The following is a 21,040-nucleotide window of genomic DNA, read 5'->3' as shown; positions in this document are numbered from 1 at the left end:
AGGTGGTTAATTGATTAAAGACTACTTTTTCAATAATTTTGCCAATAAAAGGTAGATTGGATATGGGCCTGTAATTGTTTAGCATGGAGGCATCCAGGTTATTTTTCTTGAGAAGTGGCTTTACAACAGCTGTTTTCAGTGACTTAGGAAAAGGGCCAGACAGCAGTGATACATTTACAATTTGACATCCGCCGCTATGAGGTGAAAAACAGTTTTGAAGAAATTGGTAGGCAGAGTGTCTAAGACACATGCGGAAGAGCTGAGATTCTGTACCGTTTTTCAAGTGTTTAAGTAGTCTATCAAGCTGAACTCTGACATCAAGTTTAGTTTCCCTCTGTTTGTTGCTGGAAGTTCAGGTTGTTGAATTTGTAATTGAGCAGATATGTTGAGTCTGATTTTGTCAATTTTACCTTTAAAAAAAAAAAAAAAAAAAGATGAAAACTCATTGCATTTATTAGTTGAGAGAAGTTCAGGCTTAATTGTGAGGGGGGATTTGTTAACTTATCAACAGTTGAAAATAGAATACAGTGTTATTTGAACTTCTATTGATAATGTTAGAAAAGAAAGACTGTCTTGCTTTGCATATTTCAGAGTTATATGTGCGGAGCATCTCTTTATGGATTTCATAGTGGATCTGAAGTTTGTATTTACGCCATTTTCTTTCAGTCTTCCTACACTCTCTTTTTAGAAGTTTAACTGCTGGATTTTGCCTCCATGGTGCTTTCTGTTTGTCCTTAACTTTCTTGAATTGTAATGGAGCAATGTCATCCATAATGTTTGCCATTTTTGCATTAAAGTGATCAAATAAGTCTTAAGAGTCTGACAGTTGACTTGACTTGTAGTGAAAGTGCTTGCTCAAAGAGAGCACTTGTCTGATCATTTATGATTCTCCTTTTTACCATCATAGCTGTGTTTTGAGTGTGTGGGGACATAGACACATCAAAGAACACGCAGAAATGATCAGATAAGGCCAGGTCTTTAACAGCTGTAGAGACATCGAGACCCTTTGTAATAACAAGGCCGAGGGTATGGCCGAGAGAGTGTGTTGGCCCCTGTACATGCTGTGTTAGGGAGAATGTATCGATTAGTGCAATGAATTCCTTGGCATCATTGCTATTCTTATCCTGAGTAGTGATTTACACCTGGAGTTCTCAAGCGTTTTCAGGTCGGGCCTCTCTAAAACTGATCCAAAGTACTTGGAACCACCAACCCCACTCCAGATATCATCATTGTCATTGTCATAATCAATCATTTTAGTGGTAGTGGCAGCAGCAGTATATGGCATATTAAATTACATTGTATATTGTCATCACTCCTACAGAATCTACTTCTCAGCTGAGTCACGGCTTAATTTTAAATCTGAGCCTGCTTTGTTCTGCAAAGAGTTCTTGGCTCCATATTGGATAAACAAAGCCTCAAGTCAATTTTGTTTTGAGCGCTAAACTGTTTGGAAAAGCCTGCCTCACTCACATACTGTATGTCAAAGCAAAAGGCAGGATACATTCCGGCTGTATCCATGAGTTGGGATATTCCTGCATAAATGCAACCCATACGGTTACAAAGGAGCTCTGTAAACAAATGGGTCCGAACACAGTGTCTTCTGGTAACACTGTCCACTGTCACCTGTACTGATTTCCTTGATGTTTGATGAGCACAATGGGGTTCATTTATCTCAATGATCTCAAAATTATGTACTCACACTGTTAGTGCTGGATAAATGAGCTACATCCCACTGCATCTGAAAATTCATCATAAAAATAAATATTTCCTTTACCTCTGGAGGGGTCTTATTAGTTCCCAATATAGCCTATCACACACCGAAGACACTAAGGCCTCTTTCAGAATTCCTGCTTGGTGCTTCCTGTATGGCCACTGAGAGACTCGCCATGACAGCTAGACTGTTAGTCTTCTTTTTAAAGTGTAAAAAGAGCAACTGTCAGGCAACTGAAGACCATAGACCTCATCACACAATATTAAACAGGGCTATAGTCACCATAGACATATGACTCACCAGAAATAATCATAATTTAAGGGGTCATTTTTTTTTTAATCTTAAAGGAGAGCATGTGTCTGGACTCCCTATCTTAACGGCAATCATAATCAAGGACCGGAACTATCTGTTTTAGAATCCGTTATTTTTCACTGGGAAAGAACAGACAGGGATTTCACAAATCTTCTGTAACTGCTAACTATCAAAATGAATTCCAAAACAAAATTGACAAAGGATGGCCTGATGTGTCCTGCTGTGAAAAGGATTCTGTTCAGTGTTTCCCCCCAGTGCATGGGATTTAATAAACATCGTATTTTGCCATGGCCTGGTAGTCAAGGATACATCAAAGGTTAATGTGAATACCTGCTTCTCCATTAAGAGCTAAATGTAAAAATAAATAAAAAATAGGAACATGTGAAAGCTCTTGCTCTCCAAGCATCACAGCTTTGGTCTTCTATTAGCATAGATTTGGCACGTGGTCTCCTTTTGTCTTCATTTCCTGTTGCAGCATGGAAGTCCTTATTGAATCAGAGGCTAAAATGTTCCCATAAATCAACTAAGTCTTCTGAGAAATTAATTCAAGGGGCGATCGTGTTTCCCCCCCTCTGGAGTAAAAACGCCTTAAAGGGCTTTTGAAATTCAATGACAAACAAAGCTAACCTTGCTCTCTTTAAGTGCTTTGGGTTATTTGTCCAGCTTCAGTGAGTTTAAACAAGGACTTTATCCTCATCCCTGATGACAACCTTAATGAGAGAATGCCTTTCTGATGTTGTGAGCGTGGCTGTGTTGACTACTATAATGCAACACATTGATGCCTATAGCAAATTGCCAGGTTATGAGAGCAACAATACTTTTTGTCCTCTTCACAGCTCCATTGTAACAAATTCAACCCTATATTTTTTATATAAGAGATGAACGCTACTAAATTTGGAAGGAAATAATCCGGACACCAAGTCATTGGATTTTAACGTAGGACTGCCGTTTAGTGAGATTTCACATTCACGTTTTGTTTCTTCTTTCAACTAAATGCTTTCATACATGCAACAAACCCCATGATATTAACAAAATAACCCCTACCCCAAACAACAGAAATATATAGCTCAGCCCAAGCACGTACATTTAAACTTGATCATTTGTTCTACAAATCCCCAACCCAAAAGTCAAATAAAGTGCTCCCACCTCCCGTAGCTCCAGGTGCACGCAATGTTCAACAGAAAAAAGGTTTACTGACAAGAACTACAGGAGCAGACCAGGTAGAGTCAGAGGGCTTGATCACACCATCTTCCAACGTATTATCCAGGTGCTCTTTAATAATGCCCTTTTTCATAGGTGACACTCGGTAGGCCCTACATCTCACTGGTACTTCATCAGTGGGGTGGATGGAGTGTTTAATCACCTGTGTTCTTCCCACTATATCCGTACAGACTGTTGGCCACTTCTCCACCAGGGGGAGCACCACAGGTGGAAGAGCATCCGTCAGAGGCTTAAATTGCGCCATGTAAAGTTTGATGTGGGACCGACCAGGTCAAACAGTCAGGTGTGCGTCGGAGGAAAGGATACAAAGTCACACCACCTTCTGAGTTCACCCCGTCGGTCTGGTCACCCATGTTGATTTGGGTAGATGTTTTATCAAGGAAATCAAGACCGAGGATAAGAAGGAAAGCTCGGTCAGATTCTCGCATCACATAAGTCTCTAAGGACCAATGGGATCCATACTAGTCATACACCAGCAGAACTTTTCCAAGTGCATCATGGGACTTTCCATCTGCAAGCACAAATGTTTGCGCTTCACATGGAGAAAGTTTGTGAGCAGCCATGCCTAATGTCTTCCATAGACTGTCTCTCATTAAGGAAAAAGTGCATTCAGTGTCCACCACGTCTGATTGCGATAGGTACCACCAGCAGGGGGAGTGGTGTTGTGACATAGGCCTACAGTTTACTTTTGTTGATTTTTTGATTACGGGACTATTGGGTTATGGTCTGAGTGAATTAGCCTAGAAAATGGTCAAAGGTAGAAGTAAATACAGCAAAAGCATATTTGGTATCATTTGAATCGTAATTTTCTGTAGATGAAGAATTTCTGGTGCCTACAGCGCAGATTTGTACTGAAAAAAATATATAGGGCTTTGAATGGAGCATGGCACAATGAATTTTGGGCCAAAAACGTATGTTAGTACATTTTGATATTAGCTGATATCTCTTAAGCCAATTGAAAGATATTCATCAAACCTGGTCTACTTACCCACTATAAGTTGTCAAAGAGCTTGCAAGACAATTTAGGTATTGAGGTCAAAGGTCAAGGTTACAAGGGGTCACACAAATAACTCACATGCAGTATTTGGTTCATATCCCCAAAGCAGATTGATGGATCTTCATTAACTCTAGTACATTTATTGTATATACAAGTTAGATGAACTTAGGGACTCAGGGCCATGGGGTCAAAGGTTAAGGTCAGTTTTCATCCCCAGACATACAAGGTTATAGACGGTGGAGACATGCTAATCAACATGCCATGTTCAATTCAATTACTGTAAATATAGCCATATGTTTATTTAACATAGACTTGGTTGTTTTTGACATGGGGAGTCCCTATCTACAGCACAATGAGTTTAATATCCCTCCTTTGTATATAAGAATCAAGAATCTGATTGCGATTACTGTAGGCAAATGTGCTTAGCAGTAAATAACAGTGAAATACTACCACTAGCATAGTCATGACCTGACCAATATCTCTTTCAATATTGCCCATGTAGTCCTTTCCACAGTACAAGCAGTGCTACTTCCAGCTGTAAATGATATCTTTCTGTGCTGTTGTGACTTTCCATAAGTTAGTATGACTGTTAACTGTGGCCCTTGCTATTTTTCCCTTCATGGACAAGGTGTTGTCCACTTTCTCCTGGCAATTTCTGTGACCCTGAAGACTAGCATTGTCTTCCAGTTTTGATGTTAGTAATGTGGCACGTCCGTTGTTATCTGTTCAGTTCAAGTTACGGGTGGGCAAAAAATAATATCTAAATATTTTGGAAGATTTTGACGGTAGATGTCAATAATATAATTAAATACGAATTTGTCAATCTCTTAAAAAATGAGATTAATTGTATGAGTTACAAGCCATTTATGAACTGAAACAGTTATTTTAAAACAGGTATTCACACAGATGTTTGCATTTTAAAACGGCAAATTATTTTGATTTCCCCTGGTTTCAGAGAGGCTACTACTACAATACTAAATTAAGATATGGAGGTTGAAACAACTGTTTTTATACAGAAAATAAAGTTTGTTTTGCTTTAATAAATGTCTTAATCTTTTTTAATGTCAATTCAGATAGTTGATTCTATGCCTCAGCCACCTATGGCCTCATGACCTTTACCCTCTACCTGTGACCCCATGATCTTTAATGCCTTATCAGTTAATTGAGGCTTACTTAACTGTGTTGGGTTTAATGAGGATCCTTCAATCTGCTTGAGAGGTATAAAATCAATCTGCCTGAGAGGTATAAAACAAACATTGCATGTCAAATATGACCTCAAGTGACGACCTTTCACCACAAGACATTAAACACCTACTAATTTCATCAAGAACTTATGGTGAGTAAGTACGCCAAGTTTGGTAAAGATCCTTTAACCAGTATGGGAGATATCAGCTAATATCTATATGTGATAATATGCGATTTTTGCCCAATAATCATTATACCATGGTCCATTCAAAGCTGTATATTAATAATATTTTTTTTCTGGTACAAATCTGCGCTGTATATAGGCACCTGAAATTCTTAATCTACATGAAATGGTTCGATTGATACAAAATATCCTTTTGCTGTATTTACTTCCACATTCAACCCTAATTCGCTCAGACTATTATTGGATTTGTCTGTTTCGAGGAGTCGCTCCTCTTCAAAATGTCCCGCTGCTTCTTCGGTTCTCCCCAGACAGTAGCCACTCCAGTGGGAGAAGCGTTAATCCTGTGCTGAGAATAACATGCATGCAGCGTCTATTTCAGCAACCACTCGTAAACATTTACTCTCTCAAAAAGCATTCCCTGTCTGACCTCCCCTCCCCGCTACCCTTTTAAAACTTCCTCCTCTCAGGCATAGGCCAGGTGAACACCTCACGTGACCTCTCTATACAGGTACCAGGTAGCCAAAACAAAATACATTTGCCAGTACATTTTAATTTCAAACAGATATTCCATAACAATTCAGTGTCATATTCATAAAACTCAGAGTGAATGCTTTGACCAACATCATTTTCAGGTAGGAAAGTCAATAAATATTTCAGTTATATAAACTATGGAAGCATATGTGTAGCTTAATTCAAATAAGAATGCAATCTGCAATATGCAATTCAAAAAGACATTACATTATGCAATTGCCAATTCATTATGTAATTTAATATTGCAATTTGCAATAATTTCCAACAAATTGTATTTTAATCTGCAATTGACAAGTGACAATGCAATCCTAAAATCAATTTGAATAATTTTGGTTGAAAAATAGAATAAACATAGCCTAGAAATCTAGACGCGCCCCTAGCGGCAGCAAATTACATTTGCTGCCAGGGCTAGTCTAGCAACTCTCCGTTGGCTTGTGAGCTCCAGAAATCGAAACTTAATCAGGACATTGAAAACAAATATCCTATTGCGTCCTATTGCGTGCAGAGGGAATTTGAAAGACAACTGATTATCCCGCCCCTCGGACTGAGCACTGCGAACGGTGAGTGCCCAGACCCTACATTTTAATGTGGGTCTGGCTCGCCAGGCTAGAATAAACATGGATTGAATTGCATTCCATTTTGCCATGGTAGGTCTATAGGGCTACAAATTGTGGTTAACTAGTGTCAATAGCATATTGCGAGTAGTTTTGAACCATAGGAACTTTGCCTGTCAGTTCAACTGGCGACCCACAGTTGGATAAGCAGGTTCCCCCGAGCAGTCTGCATTGCTGAGGGCTTCTCTGTCTGCTGATGTTTTGCTCAAAGGTCCAGGCGGTCCACATATAGCCTTCATGCCATTTCAGCTGAAAACACTTTTCATTTGTTAGCCTACTTAATAAACGTATCTTTATTAGTGTCAACATTATAGTATTTAGGCTATGTTAATCTCAAGCCACTCTAAGAAATGGCCGTAGGCCTACTTTTACAGTACAGCACAGCAAAATCTATTCAAATTGCAGTCTGAGGGATATTGTCCATAAAACTATGTTAAACTTAGCCTATAGGCTAGGATACATAATCACATATTTGGAGATGATTTGAAGTGGGCTCATATGCTTCCATAACGTATTGATGTAGGCCTTAGAAAGAGAAAATGTGGTAAGGCCAGCCTCTGGCATTTCTCATATCTCACAGATAATTGGTAGTCCTGTTTTGCAGATATCATGGTTATTACGCATAATAGTTTAAGCAACAATAAAAATAGCTTGTCACTAATAACGACACAAATAGACTAATGAATGTTCATTTAATGAAGTTTCAACATTGTACAGTTTTCCTACATGTATTCATGTTCCAACACAAGCCTACATGTATCCATCATGAATAAGTACATGTTGCACCAATTCTGGCCACATGTTGGATATGTGTAGGTTCATGTAGGTATATGTAGGCTGCTTATAAAAAGGCAATTATTATGACCGCCGCGCAGCGAAGTGAGTCAGTGAGTGAAAGAGAGAGATGGGATGGGATCAGGAAATGAGCCGGGTCGGACTCGAAGTGTGGCATGGGTGGGCACTTTAGCCAGTTGTGCCATAGCACCTGCCTAGAACAGTGGTTCTCAACCTTTTTTCAGTGATGTAGGCTACCCCCTGTGAAATATGTTTTCAGCCAAGTACCCCCTAACCAGCGCAAAGCATTTTTAGTTGAGAAAAAAAGACTTAAAACAGAGCACTGTGATATCAGTGTCTAATTTATTAAACTTTGGAACCACGACTCACCATAAACTTCAACCACGACTCCATCGTTTGAGTTTTGACAGTGATTGACATGGCGGCTGGCATGTGACAGGTTGGATCGAACCATCCTGGTATGGGGGGGGGGGTACTCTGGGTTTTTAGAATAATGAAATTGAATAGCCTACTGAAATATAAAATTAATTTTATGAATTTATATTTTCCTGAAATATTTATTAAATAATTGTTTTAAAGTATTTTTGCATGGATTCTACTTTTTAAATCTATGTATATTTTAACCCTAAGCTGTTTAGGGCATTTCCACTACCTTTATTCATAAGGATTTATTCTGGTCATTGTAAGTACCACACACACATATTATATATTGTTTTTTTCAGCAGAGTCTAGGCTATCCAGATCTGCCATCATTTAATGTATTAGTACTAGCATTGATTGATATTTTGATTTTTAAAGAATTAAAATATAAAAAAGCGTATTATAAAAATTCTTATATTTTGACATGTATCTCACCACAGCAAGCTCATAGCTCTATGCATTTCATGTGTGTGTAGGGCAGACTGTCCTGAATCTGGCAATATCATTGCCATGGTGGAGGAATTCTCTGGGGCTGAGCAATTTACAGACATATGTGGTGTGTGCCTTACAGAAATAAATGCCATTTTTTTATTTAGTGATTTAATGACCTTTCTGCGCTCCATATCTCTGACACGAACTGATCTGACCTGACCCAAGTTTACGTTTTATAGCCTGTGTGTGCCTATGGTGCACTCATGATTCTCTACAACTTTTTACTGCATTGCCATGAACAAAGTAAAGGCAAAAAAGGTGTTTCTTTGCCGATCAAATTGGGATGTCAGATGAGCTTTGAATTGGATGCCATGCAGGAATTTGGTAGGATCTTAAAACCGGATTATGATCATTCTTTGCCATAGAGAAACACACAATAGCGTTGGATTATAAACATGCTTTGCTACAAAAACAGACAAAAACGTGAGGTAAGTCGAGCTAAATGGTGAATAGATTGTAGAATAGCCAAAGAAGTTGTAGCATTGTTATAAAACCTTTAAAATCTCTAAACAATCACAAGTAGGGCAGTTCATCACAGTTCATCCATTGCAACTGGATTGATGAAAGGTCACTTACACCTGTAGGCTACATTGTATTTGGGAAAAGCAAAAGGTATCAGCATAATGTTATATATTTATTTATTTATTTATTTATTTATTTATTTATTTATTTATTAATAAACAAAAACATCTATGTCAGTTCCATGCCGTTTTCAACAGCTATCAAAAACAAAGGTCATTTTTGGATAGATGGATTTTTTGTGAATGTTTCTTCTTCTGCATAAGATTTTAGTCATCTTTAGTTCATGTGATACTTGTCAATGCACAAATTAAGCAACAGTAGTCAGGGATGGATTACTGCAAGGGCCTACCGGGCCCAGGCCCAGGGGCCCAAGGGGTCAGGGGGCCCTGAAGCCCAAGCCTTTGCATGGAATCATTGCCTCAATATCAACAATTCAAGATGTAGGCTATGAATCTGATTGAATTTAGTATTGGCCATCCCCAAAATGCACCAGAATACAGGACCCCCAAACCCCCCCTCCCACATATACGACAATTAGTGGGGGGCCCTTAATACATCTGGGCCCAGGGGCCCCAAAGTTCATAATCCGCCCATGACAGTAGTCTGAAACGAAATGCTGTTTTACATCTAACCAGTGGTGCAAATAACTAACATGTCCAAATGGGCCTTGATGAAATGCGTCGCTAGACTGTTCATACACATTTTAACGGGCCAAAGTTGAAGAGCTGTTGTCCGTTGTTGTTCGTGCAAATATAGGCTGATTCATGTTCCCTTGCATTGTGTAACTAAAGTCCATGACTTGTCTGGCTTTCACCAGACCAAGCTCAATCTTTTAAGAAATCAAAAAATAAATAGCGGGCAGATCAGGCTGGGTTCACCCAGCCTAGTCCATAGGCGCCCGATATTGTTTAATTTTCCGATTGAGATATCCACGCTCTGGTTAAAATGTGTATGAACAGTCTAGCGATCCATGGGAAGTCTTTTCCTATTGCAGAGGAGATGCAATCTGTATGCAAGAGTTCACAAAGCCCTAAACGTCATGAGATATAAGAGTCTCCAAGATTTAATGACCTCTAACAGTACACAACATCACAATTCTAGAAACTGTATCAGAAAGACAAGAAATCAGTTTGATATGAAAATAATGAAATACATGAGTCTGTCCGTTCCCAATGGAAATGAACAGTTTGCATATGACCCTGAATGCCTGAGTGACACATTGCACAATAAGCAGAGTGCTGTCCTCACAGATTATGTAATCATCAGAGAGTCACTTGTGTAAGCCAGCATGATATAAGTAATGGCGCAAGGTAGTGTGTGTGTGTGGGAATGGGGGAGATAAGGGTGGTGGTGGTGAGTATGTGTGTGGGGGTAGAGGGGAGGTTGGGTGGTGGTGCTGGTGGTATGGCTTTCTGATGATTTTTGCTCATTAAGACAAAATGTTCAGATATCCCACCAGTAGAGGACAGGTACAATTGAATTATCTTGACAAACACGAAAAAACCCACACTTTCCACATTAGAGTGTAATATGGTGTAATGTCTGCAGTTGTATTCGGCTCACAAACAGGATGGGTATGCATTTTTATGATAACACATGGTAGTTTGTGGAAATGGATGACTCACGTTGAAAATCCCACATTAAAGAGAGAAAGTATTCAAAAATGTGAAGGAAACATAATCAAAACAAAACTGCTATTGAGCTTCTTAATGGACTGTTTCTCCTGTTTCTTTCGACTGCAAAGTGTGTCTCTGAGAGCAAGCACATTTCTCTTTTCCTCTGACCACTGCAAACACCGGGGCTTCACCTCTGCATATGAATCTCTCCATCAAAAGAGCCAGACTGCAATTGCCATTGTGACTTCTATTGACTCCCGCAGAGCTGGAGACTGGGGACTTGAATGCAATCACAGCAGAGACACTGGCTATATCATTGATTTTACTCACAGCGTGAATCATCGTTGCTGGGCTGGTCTTCCGTTTGCTGATGACACATCCATAGAAAAAGACTCTCCAGTAGTGCTCTGTCCCATTCTTCCCCTGACCAACCTATATATATATATATATCCCCATCAAGAGGCTTTTGTGTACATTTGACTATTCCGAGATTATTATCAGACGTATTTCCCACTGTCAATTTGGCCTATAATGCTTATCCTCTTAAACTCTGTGCATGGAATGTAGGAGCAAATATGTCTGCGTTCTTCCAACCATTATCATTCAAGTTCACAGGGAACATGTTAACTATACAAATCACAGCATGTAAATAGGAAAATGTTGGAGTTCTTTGGTCACTATTGGGAGGTGTAGGCTATTTGAAGCCGCCCACTTCGAGGCACCTGTGTTAAGATAGGCTAGCAGTAGGAGTGTCAGACCCAAAAGGGTAAGCGAACATCCAGAAAGCATACCCCCTATGGGAGATTCCATAGGCTAACAAGCTAACCTATAGGTATACTACTGTATATAAAATGCCTGTATTGGTATTTAGAGTGAATCACTGTTGGCTATTAAGCCAACATTTCAATGTGTAACCATTGTACAAAATATGATAACATTCTATACAAAAGGCCTCAACTGTTCTATACAAAAGGCCTAATTTTGGCGTCCCTTTGACAGCGAATAACTTTTCATCTGAAGTGTTTAAAGGCTCTATTTGTCCATTATTTATTTCTAAAAAAACAGAACAATGTATGAATGGCTCCATTAACTTGTATCTCACGTTATGGCTCGTAGCACCCGTTTTTGTAAAATATAGGCTAACGATGATGTCACAACCACACAACTCTCTGTGACGCAGTAGAGAAATTACCATATAGTCAGGAGAAGCTCACAGGCAGTCGGGGGAATTGTGGGAGGACGCATGGAGGCAAACAATAAAGAGAGAAGCTAAAAGCCCAGGCTACTAGCTTGCATGCCAGCAGCACTCTTGAGGCGTCAGGGAGTGAGATTTAAATGTAAAAGTTAATCAGGTTTGTAGGCCAAGTATACTTGCATATACAAGGAATTTGGTCTCTGCATTTATCCCATCCGTGAATTAGTGAACACACAGAGCACACAGTGAACACACAGTAAGGTGAAGCACACACTAACCCGGAGCAGTGAGCTGCCTTGCTACAGCGGCATTCAGGGAGCAGTGAGGAGTTAGGTGCCTTGCTCAAGGGCACTTCAGCCATTTCCACTGGTCGGGGATCGAACTGGCCACCCTTCGGTTCCAAGCCCAAAGCCTTAACCAGTAGGCCACGACTGGTGCCAATGCTCCACACCCATAGCTAAGCTAGCTGGCTTCCGTTACACTTGATTCTGATTTCTCTCGGCGCAGCTACCAGAAGAGTTACAAATTTCAGACAGGTTGCTCACGTCCCAGCATACCTGTCAACACTCCCGTTTTTCCCGAGTTTCTCCCGTATTTCAAGGTCATCTCCCAGCACCCTCCCGTTTTGTTATTTCTCCCGGAAAACTCCCGTAATTTGCATGGCCATCAAACTTAATTTTAAAATCATTGATCCATTCAGGTTGCCAGATTGTGTATGAAATACACCCTACACATACACGATCAATTTCAACCATTTTGTAATAGGCTAAAACCTGGCAACCCAAAACCCAAATAAGGAAGCGGGTGCCAACTGCGCAGCCTGAGTCTCGTCATAAGCAAGCGGGCTAGTTGAATGGCCTACTCCAGAACTAGCTGTTGTGAAATTGTTGGGAATTTAATTGATTAACAGATCACATAAACTGTTATTGAGTGTTAACATAACTGGCATGCGTAAAGTAATGGTAAGGTAAAAGCAACGACCGAAATGCAGTGTTGAAACACGTGTATGAAACGTATTAAATATACAAACACAGATCCGGTGTTGCACCAAATTCTGTGACCTGTCGAATTTTGTGACTCTAGAGGGCGCTGTTTCATTGGAGTCTATGAGCTGTTCTGAGCTGTACTGACACACTGATGAGGCAATTGTGTTATGTGTATAATTCTTCTAATAAACTTTGTACATTTTTTAAACATGGAACATTGACTGGGTGTGGGTGTATTATTCTAGAGTAGAGCTAAAGCCTACCCCTCACCACTCCTGTGAACAGATGGACTTCAGCAGGACAGGTCACATATTTTGATAGGCTACTGTCAAATTATGTCACTGTAACTGCAGAAAAAAATGCTGTGGAGGTCACTAACTGCCTCCTTAAGTTTGTATATCAGTTTGAGGTGCCAAAAAATATATTAACAGACAATGACAAGGAGTTTGTCAATAATGTAAATAAAGTGTTTGCTGATGTCAATGACAATGTACAATATCAGTCCATTTCTGCAGAGTTATAGTGGGGTAACATAATTTGAAAGTAGGCCTATCAACATATGTGACCTGTCCTGCTAAAGTCCACCTCTCTTATTTTGATTAGTTTGTCGCATAGGAACAAGTGGATGATGCATTTACTACAATGACCAATGATGCATTTACTATCATTAGCAATAGTGATTAGCAATTAGCAATTCGAATAGCAATTCGCTTTGGACAAAGGCATCTGCCAAATCCATAACCATAATAGTGTTGAGGCCTTTTGTATAGAATGGTTTAGTAATTATTGTATTTTGTACAATGGTTACACATTGAAATGTTGGTTTAATGGCCAACAGCGATTCACTCTAAATACCAATACAGGCATTTTATTGATCGTTTCCTGGTGTCCTGTAGCCTGCCTTGGCATTAATAAGTCGCAAGAGAAGAGCTGCATGTGTGGTTTCATACTATCTCTTTCAACCCTTATTCACCACATATATGTATGTTACCAGGAAACATTTTCAAATCTAATGTTGAGATACAACCGTATATCATATATTTCATATTATTAAGGTTTTTTTTGCATCCAAATGCAACTAATACTCACTAATATCATATTAGTGATGGTCTACCTTAAGTTAGCACCCAAGGAGGGAATACTTTAAACAACAAACTATAAAATACATGTACAGGAAACTGTTACAGAAATGGAAAGAAATTAAATAATGTGTGAAATATGCTTTGAAACCCATTTCATCCTCAGAATCTGAGTGGAGAACTTCCTTCAGATTATGTGTTTTTGAGAGGAGGTGGTGAATCAGAGACTATAGCACTTCTTTCTTGTTCCCCACAGGGCGCAGTCAGTGTGCACTGACTGTAACGCTGCTCATAAAGTACTCAGTTGAATGGTGTTAAGGTTTAAACTAAAAGTACATTATGTCAACTGTGTCCTAACTCAATTGAAAGGTATACGTAGGTGGTATGTGCCATGTCATATCGTCCATGATAGACTGTTAGAACTCCTGCCCATGAATTTGTCATATCACAATAATATGGCAATTATATAGTAGATGACATGTTGACATAAAGTACTGTATGCCCCAACTGTAAGCGAGGAAGAAGAGTTCATTGCTGATGATGGTTAGGACTAAGAGTAAGATTTAACTGTTGTGTTTGCATGGCTTTCATGTGTGTGACTCATGGCCAAGAACATAATGGTGAGTGGTGCTATTTTCATACCATCATTTAGACTATCACTGTAGTATATAAAGTGGATCTATTTACTTCAGCGGAACCACTCCCCTAGCTACTGAGTTTACCTATAGGTTATCCGCTGGTGCATTGATACGGTGTCATTGTCTATAGATAGATAGATAGATAGATAGATAGATAGATACTTTATTGATCCCCAGGGGAAATTCAAGGTCTCAGCAGCATACATACAACACAAACACATTCTTTAACAGCAGAAAGAGTAATTAAAGTATATAATATAAAAACACAACTAAGCAGTAAGGACAGTAGAAGATAAAGAATATGCTAAATATACTAAAATACAAATTATACTAACACTTAATACAATATATAAAAATATACTAAAATACAAATTACAAAATTACAAATTATACTAACACTTAATCTAAATCAATTCTAAAAACAGTATCCACATAGTGGTGATTAATAAATCAGAGGCGCTTGCAATGACTGAGGCAGGGACTGAGCCTGTGATTCTCTGTGCATAGTAAGTCTACAGATGAAGCTAAGTAAAGGCACGTTCATTTTACCTCCGAGTTGAATCCTTTATTTTAATATACTATGTTGGAGTAAAGACACAACAATTGGCGACGAGTAAACCGGACCCTAAACAACTGCACGAAATAAAAAGTTAAACCGGAGGGAAGGAGAAAGGACGAAACGCAGGAGATGAAACGAAAGCAAGAGAGGAAACGAAACCTAGCTAAGGATCCGTGAGTAACAGTGCATAGCACACAGTGAAAAGATAAACGGATAAGATCTGGATTTTATGTCCGAAATGGCTTACGTTGGAAAAGTAGAGGAGTTTGATAGTTCAAGTGAAGACTGGGAATCATACATAGAGCGAGTGGAGTTATACTGCGCCGCTAATGATATCGAGGATGCAAAAAAAAGTTCCGTCCTCCTCAGTCTAATGGGAGCTAAAACTTACAGTCTACTGCGTAATCTCCTGAGCCCTACTTAACCGTCGAGCAAGTCATATAAAGACATTGTTGACACGTTACAGAAGCACTTAAATCCCGCACCACTATAGCCTGGCGGGCCATCCTATATCATTGAAATGTATAGTCTGGCATCGAACCATTCACCTCGCTTAATCCAAGGGGCGGGCAGAGAATTGTCTTTCAAACTGCCTAGGCATGCAATAGGCCAGCGCTACGACCATATCCGTATCCGGTCGGCAAAACGGCAAATACATCCTTCTTCGAAAGGAATGACTTAAGTGCATTGTGTTGCTCAACTTTCAAAGAAAAGCACAAGTCCAGCTTCTCCAAAGTTGACACCAACGCCGATTCAAACAACCGCTCTTCGTTCGCCATAGCCACCTTCCTTGTTTTCACCGTCGCAGGACTGTCGTTATCCTGTTAAGCCCGCCTTCAGACTCTTTAAGAATAACATCCACGGTGTTAGCCAATAGAAATCTCTATGGTTTGATACTAGACGTACAGGCTGAGCAAATTAATTTGCCGCCGCTAGGGTGCGTCTAGATTTCTAGGCTAGCACCACTAGTGATAGTGGAAAGATTCCGATTCCATAAGAGGAATCTAACAAAGGATGAAAGCATATCCGAGTATATGGCCGAACTGCGCAGACTCTCGCAGCATTGTGACTTTAAAGAAGGACTTGGCGATGCCTTGAGAGATCGTTTAGTATGTGGCATTCACTGTACAAGCACACAGAAAAGGCTACTGTCCGAAAAAGAGCTAGATTTGAAGAAAGCACTCGAACTAGCTATCTCAATGGAAACAGCAGCTAAGGGTGCATCAGAGCTACAGAAGAAAAGCTTAGAAAACGAAGTGCATCAAATGTCCTTGAATGGCAAAAAGCAAAAATGCTACAGGTGTGGTAAATCCTCTCACAGTGCAAACGACTGCTGGTTCAAAGAAAAGACATGTAGGATATGCCACAAACAAGGCCACATAGAAAGAGCATGCAAATCAGACCAAACCGATGCCCAAAAGGAAAAATCTGGAAAGAACAAAGGTTTTAAACCCAAATCAAAGGCCAAAGCAAATGAAATGCACAAAGTAACAGAACATTCAGACAACACAAACAGCAGTGAGGAAGATGACCTGTCATGCTTAGAGCTGCATAGCATAACTGAAGAAGACAGAAAAATAATATGGGTCACAACAACAGTGTCTGGAGTGAAACTCAAAATGGAACTGGACACAGGTTCAGCTTTATCAGTGATCTCTGAGACCGACTATGACAGGCTGTTCTCCCACTTATCACTGAAAAAGACATCATTGATGTTAAAAACGTATACAGGTGAAAAAGTGTCACCAAAAGGGAAGCTTAACGTGGATGTGGTCTATGGTGACCAAACACACAAGTTAGAGCTCTATGTCCTGAAAACCACAGGCCCAGCACTACTGGGGCGTGAATGGCTGAGGAGAATTCAGCTTGACTGGCATGCAATAAAAGCCTTGAATATCTCAACAGGCCTCAAGAGCTCCACCCGCAGGCTTGACCAGAGACTGCCACAGTTGTTGGAGGCTAATGCACACGTGTTTGAGAAAGGCATTGGTAAACTTAAACACCTGAAAGCAAAAATTGAACTTGACAAAGATGCCAACCCAAGATTCCACAAGGCGCGCCCGGTGCCGTATGCACTACGTCCCAAGATAGACGCCGAACTGCAGAACTTGGAGGCATCCGGCATTCTCTCAAAAGTTGACTGGAGTGACTGGGCTACGCCCATTGTTCCCGTGATGAAGAAAGGAAAAAGTGAAGTGCGTATATGTGGGGACTTCAAAGTGAGCATCAACCCGGTGCTGCGCACGGTGCAGTACCCCCTTCCACGAATCGAAGACATCTTCTCAGCATTGGCTGGTGGGGAGAAGTTTTCAAAGATCGACTTGTCACAGGCCTATCTCCAGATGGAAGTGGAGGAGTCAAGCAAAAAGTTCCTAACCATCAACACGCATAAGGGACTTTACCAATACAACCGACTTGTGTTTGGTGTTGCGTCCGCCCCAGCCATTTGGCAAAGACCCATGGATCAGGTGCTCCAGGACATCCCTGGAACACAATGCTACCTGGACGATATTATCATAACAGGAAAAGATGATGATGATCACTTCCAAAACCTGAGCAAACCTCACCAGGCTGAATGAGTATGGCCTACGGGCAAAGAGTGAGAAATGTGAGTTTTTCAAAAGTGAAATCTCATACTGCGGGCATGTCATTGACAAGCACGGCTTGCATAAGTCACAAGAGAAAATTGAGGCAGTGCTGAAAGCACCTAAACCTGAAAATGTGTCACAACTCAGATCGTATCTGGGTCTCGTCAACTATTACCACAAGTTTCTACCAAACCTTGCCTCAGTGCTATATCCACTAAATGCACTACTACAGACAGGAGTGGAATGGCATTGGTCAGAAAAATGTGAAAAGGCATTCACAGAAACAAAAAGACTAATAACATCTGACGAGCTACTTACCCACTATGATCCATCCAGACCCATCCGTCTAGCATGTGACGTGTCCCCGTACGGCATCGGTGCAGTCCTATCGCACACAATGGATAATGGACTGGAACGCCCAATTGCATTCGCTTCAAGGTCCCTTTCAAGTGCCGAACGCAATTATGCACAGATAGACAGGGAGGCCCTTAGCCTAGTATGGGGTATAAAAAAGTTCCACCATTACCTCTATGGCCGAAGGTTTACCTTAGTAACTGATCATCAGCCCCTAGTATCAATGTTCAATCCACGAAAAGGAGTCCCAGTGATGTCAGCCGCGCGACTGCAGCGATGGGCCCTGTTCTTAGGAGCACACTCAGATGACATCGAGTTCAAGGGTACTAAACAACACTGTAATGCTGATGGTTTGTCACGCCTCCCACTGTCAACATCTGTGGAAGAAATTCCATCAAAGAGTGACCCGGCTGAAATGTTCCACACAACACTGGTAGACCAGTTGCCAGTTACAAATGCCATGATACGAAAAGAAACGCAGAATGACCCAACACTTTCCAAGGTGTATGACATCACAGTACAAGGTTGGCCTGCCCATGGGAATCCATGTTTTCCTGAGTTTTCAGCAAGACGTGATCAGCTGTCAGTCTGCCAGGGAACCCTGATGTGTGGATCACGTGTGGTAGTGCCCTCCAGGCTTCGCACCAGAGTGTTGGACAGTCTACATGAGGGTCACGTAGGCACGGTGAAGATGAAAAGTCTGGCCCGTAGCTACGTATGGTGGCCAGGGATAGATAAACAAATCGAGGACATCACCAAAACCTGCCCAGGATGCCAGAGCATTCAAAACGCACCGTCACAGGCTCCCCTACATCCGTGGGAATGGCCGTCTGCACCCTGGCAGAGAGTGCACATTGATTTTGCTGGCCCTTTCATGAACTCTATGTTTCTCATAGCTGTGGACGCTCACTCAAAATGGCCAGAAGTAGTCCCAATGAAATCAACAACATCAGAAAAGACTATTTCTGTTCTGAGAACCATCTTCGCCAGGAATGGCCTGCCTGAGCAAATTGTGAGTGACAATGGCCCACAGTATACTTCTGAAGAGTTTCAAGATTTCATGAAAAAGAATGGTATCAAGCATTTCAAGTCAGCACCTCACCATCCAGCCACAAATGGGTTAGCAGAACGGTTCGTACAAACATTCAAAAAGTTCATAAAAGCAATGACAAAAGAAGACATCTCACTTCAACACAAAATTGACATTTTCCTCCTGGTGTACCGCAATTCTGTCCATGCAACAACTAATCAGACACCTGCAATGCTGTTTATGAACAGACAGCTGAGATCTCGCTTTTGAAACCAAACCTGAGGAGAGAAGTGCAGAACAAACAGTTCAGTGGCTTTTCAAGTGAACCGCCAAGGAGCTTCGATGTGGGACAGCAGGTACTGGCACGTGACTACCGAGGGGACAAGTGGACGCCTGGAAAGATTGTCACTAGGAGCGGCCCTCTGATGTACGAGGTGGACACTGGCGAGCAGACCTGGAGACGTCATTTGGATCAGCTGTTGAATGCTCAACCAAAGTCACCGGAGCAACCAGGACGTCCAACTGATCCTGGAACCAACTCTGATCACAGTACAGTGACACCCACAGTTACAGAGGAAGTGCCCCCTGCAGTGAGCACTCCGCAAGTTCCCAGGCGTAACCCTGAACGACTCAGGGCACTACCGAAAAGATTGGATTTATGAGTTCACTTATGAGACTTATGGACTGAAAAAAAAAAAAAAAAAGGTTTCAATATTTGTCAACTGAATAACAAATTGTGTTTAATGCATTGGCAATGTTGTATGTTACTTAGTTATGTAGCATTAATCTAAAAGGGAAGGAGTGTAGTATATAAAGTGGATCTATTTACTTCAGCGGAACCACTCCCCTAGCTACTGAGTTTACCTATAGGTTATCCGCTGGTGCATTGATACGGTGTCATTGTCTACAGATGAAGCTAAGTAAAGGCACGTTCATTTTACCTCCGAGTTGAATCCTTTATTTTAATATACTATGTTGGAGTAAAGACACAACAATCACAAAAAAATATCATCTTATATCATGCTATAATCGTGTGTCTCTTTAGCCAGTCTATATTACCCAATCTCTAATAGTTGGCTGAATTGTGAAAAGATATTGTGTGAGAAACATACAACATTCTGAATGTTAACAATCATTTCACAATGACAGGTTATTTGGATATATCCCTTGATTTTCTTGTTATCTCAAGAAAATAAGGTTTGTTATCTTGAGATAACAAAAGTTTGCTTTGTTTTCTTGAGATAAACAAAATAATGATGATGCTATCTCAACAAAACAAAAGAAACTTTTGTCATCTCAAGATACCAAACCATGTTTCCTGAAAGATAACAAGAAAATCAAGTGGTTTTTTTTTTACAACCATGCCTTTCTTCTGAATATGTCACACAAATAATAAAAAATAGTTATTTGAAGTCAGACACTACCAATAAATGAAAAGTCTAGGTAAGGGATTCATCTCAGAGCTGCAAGGTGCAGGTGTATATGGCCTTTTGGGGCCCCACCATCGACTTCAAGGCAGCGCTGCATGGAGGCAGCAAAACCAGACACTGCGCAGTGAGGGGAGGAGCAGCTGCCATGACAATGGAGGGAGCTGAGGGGAAGAGGAACACAAGAAGGCACACATTGCAGCCTTTAACATAGATATAGATACAGTAGATAATACTTTACTTAACTTTATCAGACAAGTCTGACATTTGTCTTGCGTCCATTTCATAGTTGCTCCATTGTGAAAAAGGACAGACATGTAACACTAGTGGGTAAAAATTCAAGTGCAAAAATACGTATAGATAGATAGATACTTTATAATCTCTTATAAACTCTTTATAATCTCTCCATATTGTACATACACACAATAGGCAGGGCAGTGACATCAAACACCACAAACGGGACAAAAACATATGACAACAGTTTACATTTTATATAGCGCTTTTCTTGACACTCAAAGGGCTTCACTGTGGGGGTCACTAACCACCACCCATGTGTAGTATCCACCTGGGTGATGCATAGCAGT

General features: G+C 40.6%; 1 pseudogene; it reads left to right on the top strand.

Moving 5' to 3' along the window:
* The first annotated feature begins 16,676 nt into the window (after positions 1-16,676).
* LOC125301704 lies at positions 16,677-19,691 on the top strand (annotated as a pseudogene).
* Positions 19,692-21,040: the final 1,349 nt, after the last annotated feature.

The sequence above is a fragment of the Alosa alosa genome, chromosome 10 (assembly GCF_017589495.1).
Source record: "Alosa alosa isolate M-15738 ecotype Scorff River chromosome 10, AALO_Geno_1.1, whole genome shotgun sequence".
Classification (NCBI taxonomy): domain Eukaryota; kingdom Metazoa; phylum Chordata; class Actinopteri; order Clupeiformes; family Clupeidae; genus Alosa; species Alosa alosa.
The sequence above is the reverse complement of the archived record's forward strand: the minus strand, read 5'-3'. Positions and strand labels throughout refer to the sequence as shown.